The sequence below is a fragment of the Rutidosis leptorrhynchoides genome, chromosome 3 (assembly GCF_046630445.1).
Source record: "Rutidosis leptorrhynchoides isolate AG116_Rl617_1_P2 chromosome 3, CSIRO_AGI_Rlap_v1, whole genome shotgun sequence".
NCBI lineage: Eukaryota > Viridiplantae > Streptophyta > Magnoliopsida > Asterales > Asteraceae > Rutidosis > Rutidosis leptorrhynchoides.
In genome coordinates, this window is record NC_092335.1 from 671,419,793 (window position 1) to 671,433,639 (window position 13,847).

The 13,847-nt window shown below is 30.1% G+C and overlaps 2 long non-coding RNA genes across 3 annotated transcripts in view; both read left to right on the forward strand.

Annotated features, from left to right (window-relative positions):
* Positions 1-2,857, forward strand: part of LOC139899355 (uncharacterized) — a 29,199-nt gene extending 26,342 nt beyond the window's left edge. Inside the window, exon 3 of the long non-coding RNA XR_011777435.1 lies at positions 2,722-2,857. This is a non-coding gene — a long non-coding RNA (uncharacterized lncRNA). The remainder of the gene's footprint in view (positions 1-2,721) is intronic.
* Positions 2,858-2,867: 10 nt separating this feature from the next.
* On the forward strand, positions 2,868-4,090 carry LOC139899354 (uncharacterized). Of its 2 annotated transcripts, XR_011777434.1 has the most exons (4): positions 2,868-2,964; positions 3,168-3,216; positions 3,322-3,698; positions 3,912-4,090. It is a non-coding gene; the product is annotated as an uncharacterized lncRNA (long non-coding RNA). The 2 variants fall into 2 exon arrangements; XR_011777433.1 differs by lacking the exon at positions 2,868-2,964 and having other exon boundaries at positions 3,060-3,216.
* The last annotated feature ends 9,757 nt before the right edge of the window (positions 4,091-13,847 follow it).

A 13,847-nucleotide genomic window follows, 5' to 3' on the forward strand; every position in this document is an offset into this window, starting at 1 on the left:
GAAAACCCATTTTCAATGCGTTCATTACCATTGAACGTAAAATCCTAGGAATTCACCTGGAATTCATTAGGTCACCTGAACCAAATCGGGTGTCAACCGTAAGAATGGTGGTTGCATAATATGGTCAAAGACAGGACCTTGTGCCAGGTCGAAAAATTATAAGGGTGAGCTTTACTATTGCTCCTACCAAGGATAGTAATTGCATCCGATACGTTATAGACCATAATTAAAAGAATGTCAGGGGACATTGCCTTAACAGTTGTTTGTTCAACGCTTTCCTTTACAACCGGACGGTAGTTTACCGAAAGGTAATATACGGAGCAAGTATACTGGACGTGTTGCTTTTCCAATACAAGGTTAGCAAGTGGGTGACACAAAACCACAAGTTTTGAGCTAAAAATTTCAAATATGAAACCCACCAAACCCACAAAAAGAATTTGCAAACACCAGTGAAGGGTTATTCCGGAAAACTTATCTAGGGTAAAAGCAAGATTTAATTTTCAAAAGATCAAATGTTTTCATAAAGATCCAATTTCCTTAATGGATCTAAATTTTCATAAGTCATGTGAGACTGTAAACCACATCGTTACTACCATTGTTCATACCGCTGTATTGAAATCACTGATGTACAAAGTGTGAAGAATAAAGAAGTGATTCAAGTATTTTTATTTCAAGACTATATTGCTTGAGGACAAGCAACGCTTAAGTGTGGGAATATTTGATAATGCTAAAAACGAACATATATTTCATAGCATTATTCCTCAAGAAAGACAAGCTTTTAATTGCAATTGTTCTATTTACAGGTGATATTCGTTTAAATAATAAAAGGTGAAGACAAAAGACAGATTCGACGAATTGAAGACGCAAACGACCAAAAAGCTCAAAAGTACAAAATACAATTAAAGAGGTTCCAATTATTGATAAGAAACGTCTCAAAATTACAAAAGTACAAGATTTAAAACGCAAAGTACACGATATAAAATAGTACGCAAGGACGTTCGAAAATCCGGAACCGGGACCAGAGTCAACTCTCAACGCTCGACGCAATGGACTAAAAATTACAAATTAATTATGTATATAAATATAATATAATATATAATTAATTATATAAATTATATATTTATATTATATTTATGTTATTAAAATCCGTCGGCAGACTAGGATCCAAACTTGTGTGAGCTGGTTTTACGAACTCCGCGACTTGCGGAGTTTGAAGAGCAAGAGTGCCGCGACTCGCGGAGCAGCCAAATTCGAAAATGCCTATAAAAGGCAACGCATTCTGAACGTTTTATATATCCTAATTCTATCTATCTCTCTATATACGTAAATATATATATAATTTATATTTTAATTTTAATTTTAATTTTAATTTCCAATAATAAGGGTATGTTAGCGAATATTGTAAGGGTGTAAGTCGAAATTCTGTCCGTGTAACGCTACGCTATTTTTAATCATTGTAAGTTATGTTCAAACTTTTTAATTTAATGTCTCGTAGCTAAGTTATTATTATGCTTATTTAATACCGAAGTAATCATGATGTTGGGCTAATTACTAAAATTGGATAATTGGGCTTTGTACCATAATTGGGGTTTGGACAAAAGAACGACACTTGTAGAAATTAGACTATGGACTATTAATGGGCTTTATATTTGTTTAACTAAATGATAGTTTGTTAATTTTAATATAAAGATTTACAATTGGACGTACCCATAAATAACCATATACACTCGATCGGACACGATGGGCGGGGTATTTATATGTACGAATAATCGTTCATTTAACCGGACACGAGAATGGATTAATAGTCACTAGAATTATTAAAACATGGGTGAAATTATGTATAAGGACACTTGGCATAATTGATAACAAAGTATTAAAACTTTGGGTTACACTCAGTCGATATCCTGGTGTAATTATTAAACAAAGTATTAAAACCTTGTTACAGTTTAAGTCCCCAATTAGTTGGAATATTTAACTTCGGGTATAAGGATAATTTGACGAGGACACTCGCACTTTATATTTATGACTGATGGACTGTTATGGACAAAAACCAGACGGATATATTAAATAATCCAGGACAAAGGACAATTAACCCATGTGCATAAAACTAAAATCAACACGTCAAACATCATGATTACGGAAGTTTAAAAAAGCATAATTATTTTATTTCATATTTAATTTCCTTAATTTTATATTTAATTGCACTTCTAATTATCGCACTTTTATTTATTGTTATTGTATTTAATTGCATTTTTAATTATCGTACTTTTTAATTATCGCAAGTTTATTTTATCGCAATTTTATTTATCGCAATTTCATTATCGTTATTTACTTTACGCATTAAATTAAGTCTTTTATTTATTTAATATTTTACATTAGGTTTTAACTGCGACTAAAGTTTTCAAAATCGACAAACCGGTCATTAAACGGTAAAAACCCCCCTTTATAATAATAATATTACTTATATATATATATTTGTATTTTTATAAATTAAAACTAATATAGCGTTAAGCTTTGTTTAAAAGATTCCATGTGGAACGAACCGGACTTACTAAAAACTACACTACTGTACGATTAGGTACACTGCCTATAAGTGTTGTAGCAAGGTTTAGGTATATCCATTCTATAAATAAATAAATATCTTGTGTAAAATTGTAGCATATTTAATAGTATTTAGTTGTAAAAATAAAGCTATTTCATATACACCTCGCATAACATCAGGTTTCTACAAGTCTTTTTCTTTGAAACTAAACATGTATTATAATATTTCTTTTTTCTACTATTTCAATGGTGTGTTGGTACAATTGTTTCAAAATCGTATTCTAGATTTGATTTTCATGCTAGATTTTATTTTTCTCATCTAAATTTTTGTGTGATTTTACCTAATGAAGATGCAGTAGATTATGGACACAAAAAGAAGGGATCTTAAGCTTTTGCTTTTTTGTTACACTTAGATCTCATTTGGTATTGTTCTTTTCTGTCCATTTTATAAACTTGAATATTAATACTAAAATAAGGGTGTTGAACTTGGTTTCAGTTCTTTCTTCATGTGATGCCTATTGCGATTACATTTCATAGTATTATTGTTCTTACAAGTAGCTTCTCTTTTTCATGAAAAGCAAAATGTATCATATTTTGTAGGTTCATGGACTTGTGTATTGTTTCAGGTTGGCTACAATGCTTTTGGATGGTAAAAGACCTCCAGAATCTACCATGGTAAGTAAGAGCTTTCTATGATCAGAATTGTATGCTTTTGGTATATGTACTATGCTTACCCCTATTTTTTTATGTCATTTTAAGTTGTTGACTGTTGTCTTACAGGTTTTGAATTGGATTTGAGACTTAGGAAGTCTATTCAAGCAATGTCATTTTCAATCAGTTGGCCGAAATGAGCAAGCTACCTGAAACTTATTGTTAAATATAGTTATCCTGGATGTTGAGACTGAAATGGTTCAAAGCGTTTGATGCATAATGGAAGTGTATGAAAGGCGTTTGATGAAATGTCCAAGAGAAGTGTCTCTTTAAATTACTAATATGATTATTAGATGTATGAAAGGCGTTTGATGAAATGTCCAAGATTTATGTTATATTTACTTCTGCTGTAATTTTTTTATAGGATATTCAATCGTCTCTCGAAGAAAATGGCATTGGTGCTTATGTTTCTTTACAAAAGCTAAACTACTAAAACTCACTATAAGGTTTGTTAGTTTGCTCTTTGATTTGTTACTTTATTACTTTAATCCTAAATTTTAGATTTAGATTTAAATTATTTATAGACTTTGTATATTTCGGTGTGGCAATATGCTAATGACAATCAATCTTTGAATGTATATGTTTCGTGTTTAGTTCTGTCTATAAGTAAAGTATTGGGGTATTTGAGTAAAATCTTTATTAAATAATCAATTTTGCAGACATGGGGAATGGATATAATCGATTTTCAGATGGGGACTCGATATACTCAAGTTAGTCTCTTGAATGGATTATGCAACATTTAATATGTGACACTGCAAATTTTGGTTTGAGTTGCTACTTTTGAATGAATTGTCACATATATTGCACATTTTAGTGGTGTTATGAGTGTAAAGTCTCCCAACACAATATATTATAAATTCAAATTAGCATATATATATATATATATATATATATATATATATATATATATATATATATATATATATATATATATATATATATATATACTGAAACATGAATTATCGTCTTTTCCAATAAATATCTAATGTAGCTAGAATGGATATAGTTTCGTATGCCTGATATAGTCATCCCAGTCTACTATGCATAAAATGTGGATATATGATAAAATGAAGTTTCTACAAGGCCGAGTCTAACTGAAAAACTGCTCATAAGTTTGAAGTAAGGTTCTTTTACCTGTTTTAACCCATTTGACCTAGTTCACTTTGTGCTTTATTCTTTTGTCATTTTGATGATTTCTCTAACAATTAAAGTATATTTGTTGAGCAGGTATTAAAGCATTACAATTCTCCGTAAGACTATGAAACGACCCGTTGATAATGCTAAAAACAAACATATATTTCATAGCATTATCCCTCAAGAAAGACAAGCTTTTAGTTGCAATTGTTCTATTTACAAGTGATATTCGTTTAAATAATAAAAGGTGAAAACAAAAGACAGATTCGACGAATTGAAGACGCAAACGACCAAAAAGCTCAAAAGTACAAAATACAATCAAAGTGGTTCCAATTATTGATAAGAAACGTCTCAAAATTACAAGAGTACAAGAAGCGAAACGCAAAATACAAGATATTAAATTGTACGCAAGGACGTTCGAAAATCCGGAACCGGGACCAAAGTCAACTCTCAACGCTCGACGCAACGGACTAAAAATTATGAGTCAACTATGCACATGAATATAATATAATATATAATTAATTCTTAAAATTAATATATATATTATATTATATATAAAACGTCGACAAACAAGAAAACAAAGAATTGTGAACTGTTACCTACCACCATGCGATCGCATGGCCTGGAGGCACAAAAGCCATGCGATCGCATGGCCCTGAAATCCAGGCCTGGTCCTATAAAGTTCGCGAGTTTTGGACGAAATTTACACATCTTTTTCTTCTTCCTTCATACGTAAACATATATATATATATATATATATTTTTTAATTTTAATTTTAATTTTAATTTTAAATTCTAATAATAAGGGTATGTTAGCGAATGTTGTAAGGGTGTAAGTCGAAATTCTGTCCTTGTAACGCTACGCTATTTTTAATCACTGTAAGTTATGGTTAATGTTATTTTTAAATTAATGTCTCGTAGCTAAGTTATTATTATGCTTATTTAAGACGAAGTAATCATGATGTTGGGCTAAAAATATTTAGATTGGGTAATTGGTCTTTGTACCATAATTGGGGTTTGGACAAAAGAACGACACTTGTGAAAATTAGACTATGGGCTATTAATGGGCTTTATATTAACTAATTGATACCTCGTTAATTTAATATATAGACTTATAATTTGACGTATTTATATATAACCACATACGCTTGACTGGGCACGGTGGGCGGGATATCTATAAATACCAATAATTGTTCATTTTACTGGACACGGAACTGGATTAATAGTTAATAGACTTGTTGAAACAGGGGTGGATTACATTCAAGGGTAATTGGTGTAATTGTTAACAAAGTAGTAAAATCTTGGTTTACACGCAGTCGATAACCTGGTGTATTCATTAAACAAAGTATTAAAACCTTGTTACAATTCGAATCCCCAATTAGTTGGAATATTTGACTTCGGGAATAAGAATAATTTGACGAAGACTTTCGCACTTTATATTTATGCCTGATGGACTATTATGGACAAATCCGTATGGACATATCGAATAATCCAGGACAAAGAACAATTAACCCATGGGAATAAACTAAAAACAACACGTCAAACATCATGATTACGAAAGTTTAAATAAGCATAATTCCTTTATTTCATATTTAATTTCCTTTATTTTATATTTAATTGCACTTTTAATTATCGCACTTTTATTTATTGTCATTGTATTTAATTGCACTTTTAATTAGCGTACTCTTTAATTATCGCAATTTTATTTTATCGCACTTTTATTTATCACAATTTCATTATTGTTATTTACTTTACGCTTTAAATTAAGTTGTATTTATTTTTAATATTTTACATTAGGTTTTAACTGCGACTAAAAGTTTTAAAATCGACAAACCGGTCATTAAACGGTAAAAACCCCCTTTTATAATAATAATATTACTTATATATATATTTGTATTTTTATAAGTTAAAACTAATATAGCGTTAATCTTGTTTAAAAGAGATCCCTATGGAACGAACCGGACTTACTAAAAACTACACTACCGTACGATTAGGTACACTGCCTATAAGTGTTGTAGCAAGGTTTAGGTATATCCATTCTATAAATAAATAAATATCTTGTGTAAAATTGTATCGTATTTAATAGTATTTCGTTGTAAAAATAATACTATTTCCTAGTACACCTCGCACACATCAAGTATTTTTGGCGCCGCTGCCGGGGAAATTCTTGCTTAAACGCTGGAAGCGCAACGCTATAAAAAAAGATTTTTTTTTTACTTTTATAAAACTACGCTTTTATAAAAATACGTTTTAAATATTCAAAAATATAAAAAGAAAAACAAAAATATAAATATTTTTAAGAGTTTGTTAAATATTTATAAAATTATAAAGTTTCTTTATTTTTATTTTAGTTTTTTTTTAAATACAAGTTTTTATTTATTTATATATTTATTTATTAAAACATAAAAAAAAAATTTAAAAACCACTCGGCCCGATCATTGTAGCAGCCCAACTCTGGCCCGAAACCTTAAGCCATGCGATCGCATGAATATATAACATACACTCCATGCGATCGCATGGAGTGATTTGACTCGTCTGAAACATAAGCTGTACGAGTTTAGGGTTAATAATTATTGTTATTATTTAATTTAAACCCTAATTAGGGTTAGATTAATTAATTAGTTAATTTAGTTTTTATTTAATTTGTATTTTAAGTTTAATTAGATAAATTAAATTACAAAATTAATAGTTTTATAAAATAAATAATATAAAAATAATATTTTTATAAAAATTGTACTTTTTACAACTTTAAGTTTATTTTTTTATATTTTGTACCTTTTAATCGTTTAAGCGTAATATTTGTATTTTTCGCTCGTATTTAGTTCTAAGATATAGTTTTTGCCATAGTTATTTTTTACTTCTAGATTTTTAGGCTTTGCCTTAAAATCCCTTAAGTGCTTTTTCTTTAGACTAAGATTTAAGTGCTTTAGAATTTTGCGACGCTGTTTTTAAATTTTAGTACCTTTTTAAGTTATTGCCATTTGGGATATAGTTTTTCTTTTAGGCTTTAATATTTTAGACGCAACTTTTAATTCTTAGTTTTTAGTTCCTTTTTAAGTTTCGACGCACTACTTTCTTATTTTTTAATTTTCGACGCCTTTTATTTTTCGACGTTTTTCGACGCGCTCTTTTTCTTTCTTATTTCTCGACATTCTAGTTTTAGGACTTAGTTTTTTTTTCTATTTCTTCTCTAAAATTTCTTTAAATTACGAAAAATTATTTTAAGTGGTTAAATTGATAGACATCAAAATTTTCTGGTTCGTAGTAATAGTTGGATTTGTACGTGGACCGGGTTATTGGAGCCAAACAGTACTCAATTATATTGAGACCAAACGAATCATGTCCCTCTGCTGCATCTTTTGGCTATTCGAAACGTGGGCAAAATCAGAAAAGTCTATTAATTTGATAACTTATATAATTTTTCTTATTTTTATAACTAATAGGATATTCAGTGAATGCACCGAGCAAAACGTTCACTACCTTTTGTACGTTCACCACCTGTAACTCGATCAAGACATCTAGCAAATATTTTCGCCGTTGATTTTTCTTTAGAATCGTCATCTAGTCGACCAAGTACTCCAATTCAAATTTCCGATAATCCATTTTTTGAACCCGACCTCACAATTGAGAATTCGGAGGATATTCAGGGACAATTCAGAGATCCTGAACCATTAATCTTTCCTCCGGAACCACCAATCATTCAAACAGAGATTGTTGAGGAACGAACCATTAAATCATAATCCTCTAGTGATTCGGATTCAACAAATTCAATCATGGAGAATCTGAAACCTCTAAGTATGGAAGACCGAATGAGAGCTAAACGCACTGGCCAAGGTCACGCAATTACTCAACCTGACATTAATGCGCCAGATTATGAAATCAAGGGACAAATCCTACACATGGTAACAAATCAATGCCAATTTAGTGGTGCGCCGAAGGAAGATCCAAATGAACATCTTCGTACCTTTAATAGGATTTGCACACTATTTAAAATAAGAGAAGTGGAGGATGAACAGATATATCTCATGTTATTTCCCTGGACTTTAAAGGGAGAAGCCAAAGATTGGTTGGAATCGTTACCTGAAGGGGCGATTGATACATGGGACGTTTTAGTTGAAAAATTTCTTAAACAATTCTTTCCGGCATCTAAAGCCGTGAGACTTCAAGGAGAAATTGTTACGTTCACACAGAAGCCAAATGAAACTCTATATGAAGCATGGACAAGATTTGGAAAGTTATTGATGTGTGCGATCGAGACCTTTATTTATGAACGGATTTGAGTTGTTTTGTTACACGAATTGATTTATTGTATATGTGGTATTTTATTGATTTTAGGTTGATTTCACACATATATATAGGCAACTAGTCCTATCCGTGTAGTTTAGTTTGTTGGTAAATCCGATTCGTTCCACAGGGAGATGGAGTGTTTAATGGTTTTTTTTTTTATAGTCTTTGATGTCAAACTTAATTAAAGAGGGTTTTGGATTAGGCAATTTATGGTAACAGTAAAAGAAAATAACTTAACTAATTTACTAAATAAAATTACAAGATTACAATAATTAACTTAAAAAGGAACTAAATGAAAGTATACTAATTATGATGCGACAATTATATTACTAGATGGTAATTAGTTAAATAGTAATTTTTAATAAAACTATATGTTTAGAATTTTGTTTTAAGCAATTATTATATAAACTTAATTAAATTAACTAAATGACATTTTTTAATAAAACTAATACAAGTTAAAAGGAAATTAATTAATTTACTAATTATAAACTAGTTACAATTTATAAACTTATAATAATTAATACTAATTTTAGGATTAAAACATGTATTTTAAGTATTTTAAATAACTTTAACTAATTAACTTAATTAAAATAACTAAAATAACTAATAACCTAAATATATATAATTAAATAACAAAAACCCTAATTTTAACCTAGCTGTACTGTAGCCGCGTTTTAGCCTTACACGATTCGTGTGATGATACACGATTCGTGTATGTGTAAAAATATGTGACAAACAGAACTGTTACGAAAAATAATTGTTTTTATGTATTTTTCTAATATTTTAAAATGGTAAATCGTAAATAATAATAATAATACTTTTATAACAAATATAAATAAGATAAATGGGAGTGTTTACTTAATTGTGTCACCCCTAGGTCCATGGATTGTTTTAAGTTTTACGCCCTATTTAAAATGTTCTAGTATCAAACTTTACATTTTTCTCTCGAATAAATATAAAGTTACAACTTAACTAAATAAAATCTAATTTTCATTGGATTCTTTTTAGAAAGCTACTATTCCCTAAGTATTTAAATTGAGACCTAGCCTAGTTTTGACCTTCGCCATTACCCAAATTATAACGGTTTCCCTTTTTATAATTTCACCTTCATATAATTTATTGATATCACCCAAACCACCGAAGTTTATTTCTAAATTGGTGTTAATAAATTATCCATAAATTCGTCTAGATCACTTTTAATGTTGAAGCTTAATTTATGTAAATAAAAATAACTTTCGTTATTTGAATTTAATAAATTAAGTGGCAAGGGTTAAATACCTAATTACATAAAAATGGTTCTTTTAACTAAGCTCAATATTAAAAATACTAAAGTTACATTTTAACTTTTACAGATGGTAACAATCCATTTCACTAGGGGCTCTACATTTAAGCAAACACTAGGGAAATTTAGCTATCCATTACACTAGGGTAGACATAAAAATATAGATATGTAAACATAATAACAACGCTAATTTTAACAGAGTAAACTTACTAAAATATCTTCACTTGCATTAACTTCAAACGGTAGAAAAAATTACAATAATAACACCCCTTTCACGCGTACAATAACACCCTTTATCACGAACAATAACCCCTTAATAATTGATACTTGAAACTAATTACAATAGGTACAAGTAAAAATAACAATAGTAATTTGATATAGTAGTTTTGTGTGTATATTCTCCTCTCTCTTCAACTCTGAACGTACTCCATATTTATAATTGAAGTAGTAGTTGGTGAATGTTTTGTTGAATTCCTGCTGTATCTCCATTGAGTTAAAGAATTGTTTTAAAATTAAAAAGCCAGCCGCCCCATTTCACGTTCTGGAAAGTCTTGTGGCCTAACATTACACGATTCGTGTATCACTACACGATTCGTGTGAGAACAAATATTCTACACGTTTCGTGTAGACATGCACGATTCGTGTAAGATCAAATAACAGTTTTCTTCATTTTTCTTCTTCAGTTGTTCTTTGTTGATCCCGTGTTGACGTGTACTGATTTGGCACTTCTCATTTGAACTCTTTTCTTCTTTCATCTTGTACTTTCATTCGGATAAACGTTTCTTGATATAAATCTAGTTAAAACTATTGTTTTATCGTCGTTTCTTCTAACTTCACTCTTTTGTCGTTTTTCTCGTGAAATGCGCATTGAATGTCTTTGTAGATGATAAAAACCTATGAAATATAAGTGATATTGCGTTGAATAATATGTATGTTTAGAGCAATATCAGTTATTAAGAGGATGTCCGCAATATGGTTTAAACACTTGTCAAATAGTACAAATATTCTACCAAGGATGCGACATCACTACAAGGAAAGACATCGATATAGCAGTTGGTGGTTCTATTATGAAGAAAACCGCAACTGATGCTTACAAAATTATTGATAACACTGCTTCCCACTTACATGAGTGGCACCAAGAAAAAGATATCGTTAGATCATCTAAAGCAGCTAGAGCCGATTCTAGCCATGACTTAGATTCCATTTCCGCAAAGATAGATGCTGTCGAGAGACGAATGGAAAAGATGACTAAAGATATCCACTCAATACGAATTAGTTGTGAGCAGTGTGGAGGACCACATTTGACAAAAGATTGTCTCAGTATTGAACTAACAATGGAACAAAGAGAGAATGTTTCATACATAAACCAAAGGCCTGGAAATAATTATCAGAATAATTATCAATCGCCAAGACCGATCTACAATCAAAATCAGAACTATAACCGAAATGTTCCATACAACAACCAACAAGGTCCAAGTAATCAACAAGTATCCAATAATACTTACAATCAGCAAAGACCTAATTTTCAAAATAAACCACCACAAACCGATGATAAAAAGCCAAATCTAGAAGACATGATGTCGAAGCTAGTTGATTCTCAAACACAGTTTTTCACATCTCAGAAACAAACCAATGAACAAAATGCTCAAGCATTTAGAAATCAACAAGCTTCTATTCAAAATTTAGAACAAGAAGTAAGTAACCTAGCAAGGTTGATAGGTGAAAGAAAACCAGGAAGTTTACCTAGTGATACAAATGCTAACCCCCGGAATGAAACAGCTAAAGCTATTACCACAAGAAGTAGTATTACACTTAAACCACCTGAAATACCTGTAATTTCTGATGAAGCTATTCCTACTCCACAAGAACCACAATCTGAGCAAGATAAGTGATAATGCTAAAAACGAACATATATTTCATAGTATTATTCCTCAAGAAAGACAAGCTTTTAGTTGCAATTGTTCTATTTAAAAGTGATATTAGTTTAAATAATAAAAGGTGAAGACAAAAGACAGATTCGACGAATTGAAGATGCAAACGACCAAAAAGCTCAAAAGTACAAAATACAATCAAAGAGGTTCCAATTATTGATAAGAAACGTCTAGAAATTACAAGAATACAAGATTCAAAATGCAAAGTACAAGATATTAAATTGTACGCAAGGACGTTCGAAAATCCGGAACTGGGACCAGAGTCAACTCTCAACGCTCGACGCAACGGACTAAAAATTACAAGTTAACTACGTATATAAATATAATATAATATATAATTAATTATATATATTATATATATATTATATTTATATAATAAACCGTCGGTAAATAAAGAGCCAAAATAGAGTGAGCTGTAATTACAAACTCCGCGACTCGCGGAGTTTGAAGAGCAAAAAGGCCGCGAGTCGCGGAGCCCCAAATTTTGAAACTGCCTATAAAGCAAACGCAGTTTGATCGCAAAAAATCATCCAAATTCAATCTCTCTATATATATGTATACGTAAATATATTTATATTTATATTTTAATTTTAATTTTAATTATAATTCTAATAATAAGGGTATGTTAGCGAATGTTGTAAGGGTGTAAGTCGAAATTCTGTCCGTGTAACGCTACGCTATTTTTAATCATTGTAAGTTATGTTCAACCTTTTTACATTAATGTCTCGTAGCTAAGTTATTATTATGCTTATTTAATCCGAAGTAATCATGATGTTAGGCTAATTACTAAAATTGGGTAATTGGGCTTTGTACCATAATTGGGGTTTGGACAAAAGAACGACACTTGTGGAAGTTAGACTATGGGCTATTAATGGGCTTTATATTTGTTTAACTAAATGATAGTTTGTTAATTTTAATATAAAGATTTACAATTGGACGTACTTATAATTTACCATATACACTCGATCGGACACGATGGGCGGGGTATTTATATGTACGAATAATCGTTCATTTAACCGGACACGGGAATGGATTAATAGCCACTAGAATAATTAAAACAGGGGTGAAATTATGTACAAGGACACTTGGTATAATTAATAACAAAATATTAAAACCTTGGGTTACACTCAGTCGACATCCTGGTGTAATTATTAAACAAAGTATTAAAATCTTGTTACAGTTTAAGTCCCCAATTAGTTGGAATATTTAACTTCGGGTATAAGAATAATTTGACGAGGACACTCGCACTTTATATTTATGACTGATGGACTGTTATGGACAAAAACCAGACGGACATATTAAATAATCCAGGACAAAGGACAATTAACCCATGGGCATAAAACTAAAATCAACACGTCAAACATCATGATTATGGAAGTTTAAATAAGCATAATTCTTTTATTTCATATTTAATTTCCTTTATTTTATATTTAATTGCACTTCTAATTATCGCATTTTTATTGTTATTGTATTTAATTGCACTTTTAATTATCGTACTTTTTAATTATCGCAAGCTTATTTTATCGCACTTTCATTTATCGCAATTTCATTATCATTATTTACTTTACGCTTTAAATTAAGTCTTTTATTTATTTGATATTTGACATTTGGTTTTAACTGCGACTAAAATTTTAAAATCGACAAACCGGTCATTAAACGGTAAAAACCCCCCTTTATAATAATAATATTACTTATATATATATTTGTATTTTTATAAATTTAAACTAATATAGCGTTAAGCTTTGTGAAAAAGATTCCCTGTGGAACGAACCGGACTTACTAAAAACTACACTACTGTACGATTAGGTACACTGCCTATAAGTGTTGTAGCAAGGTTTAAGTATATCCATTCTATAAATAAATAAATATCTTGTGTAAAATTGTATCGTATTTAATAGTATTTCCTGATAAAATTTAATAGTATTTTATACCCCTTAGCTTTGACATCAAGTTATTTTTGGC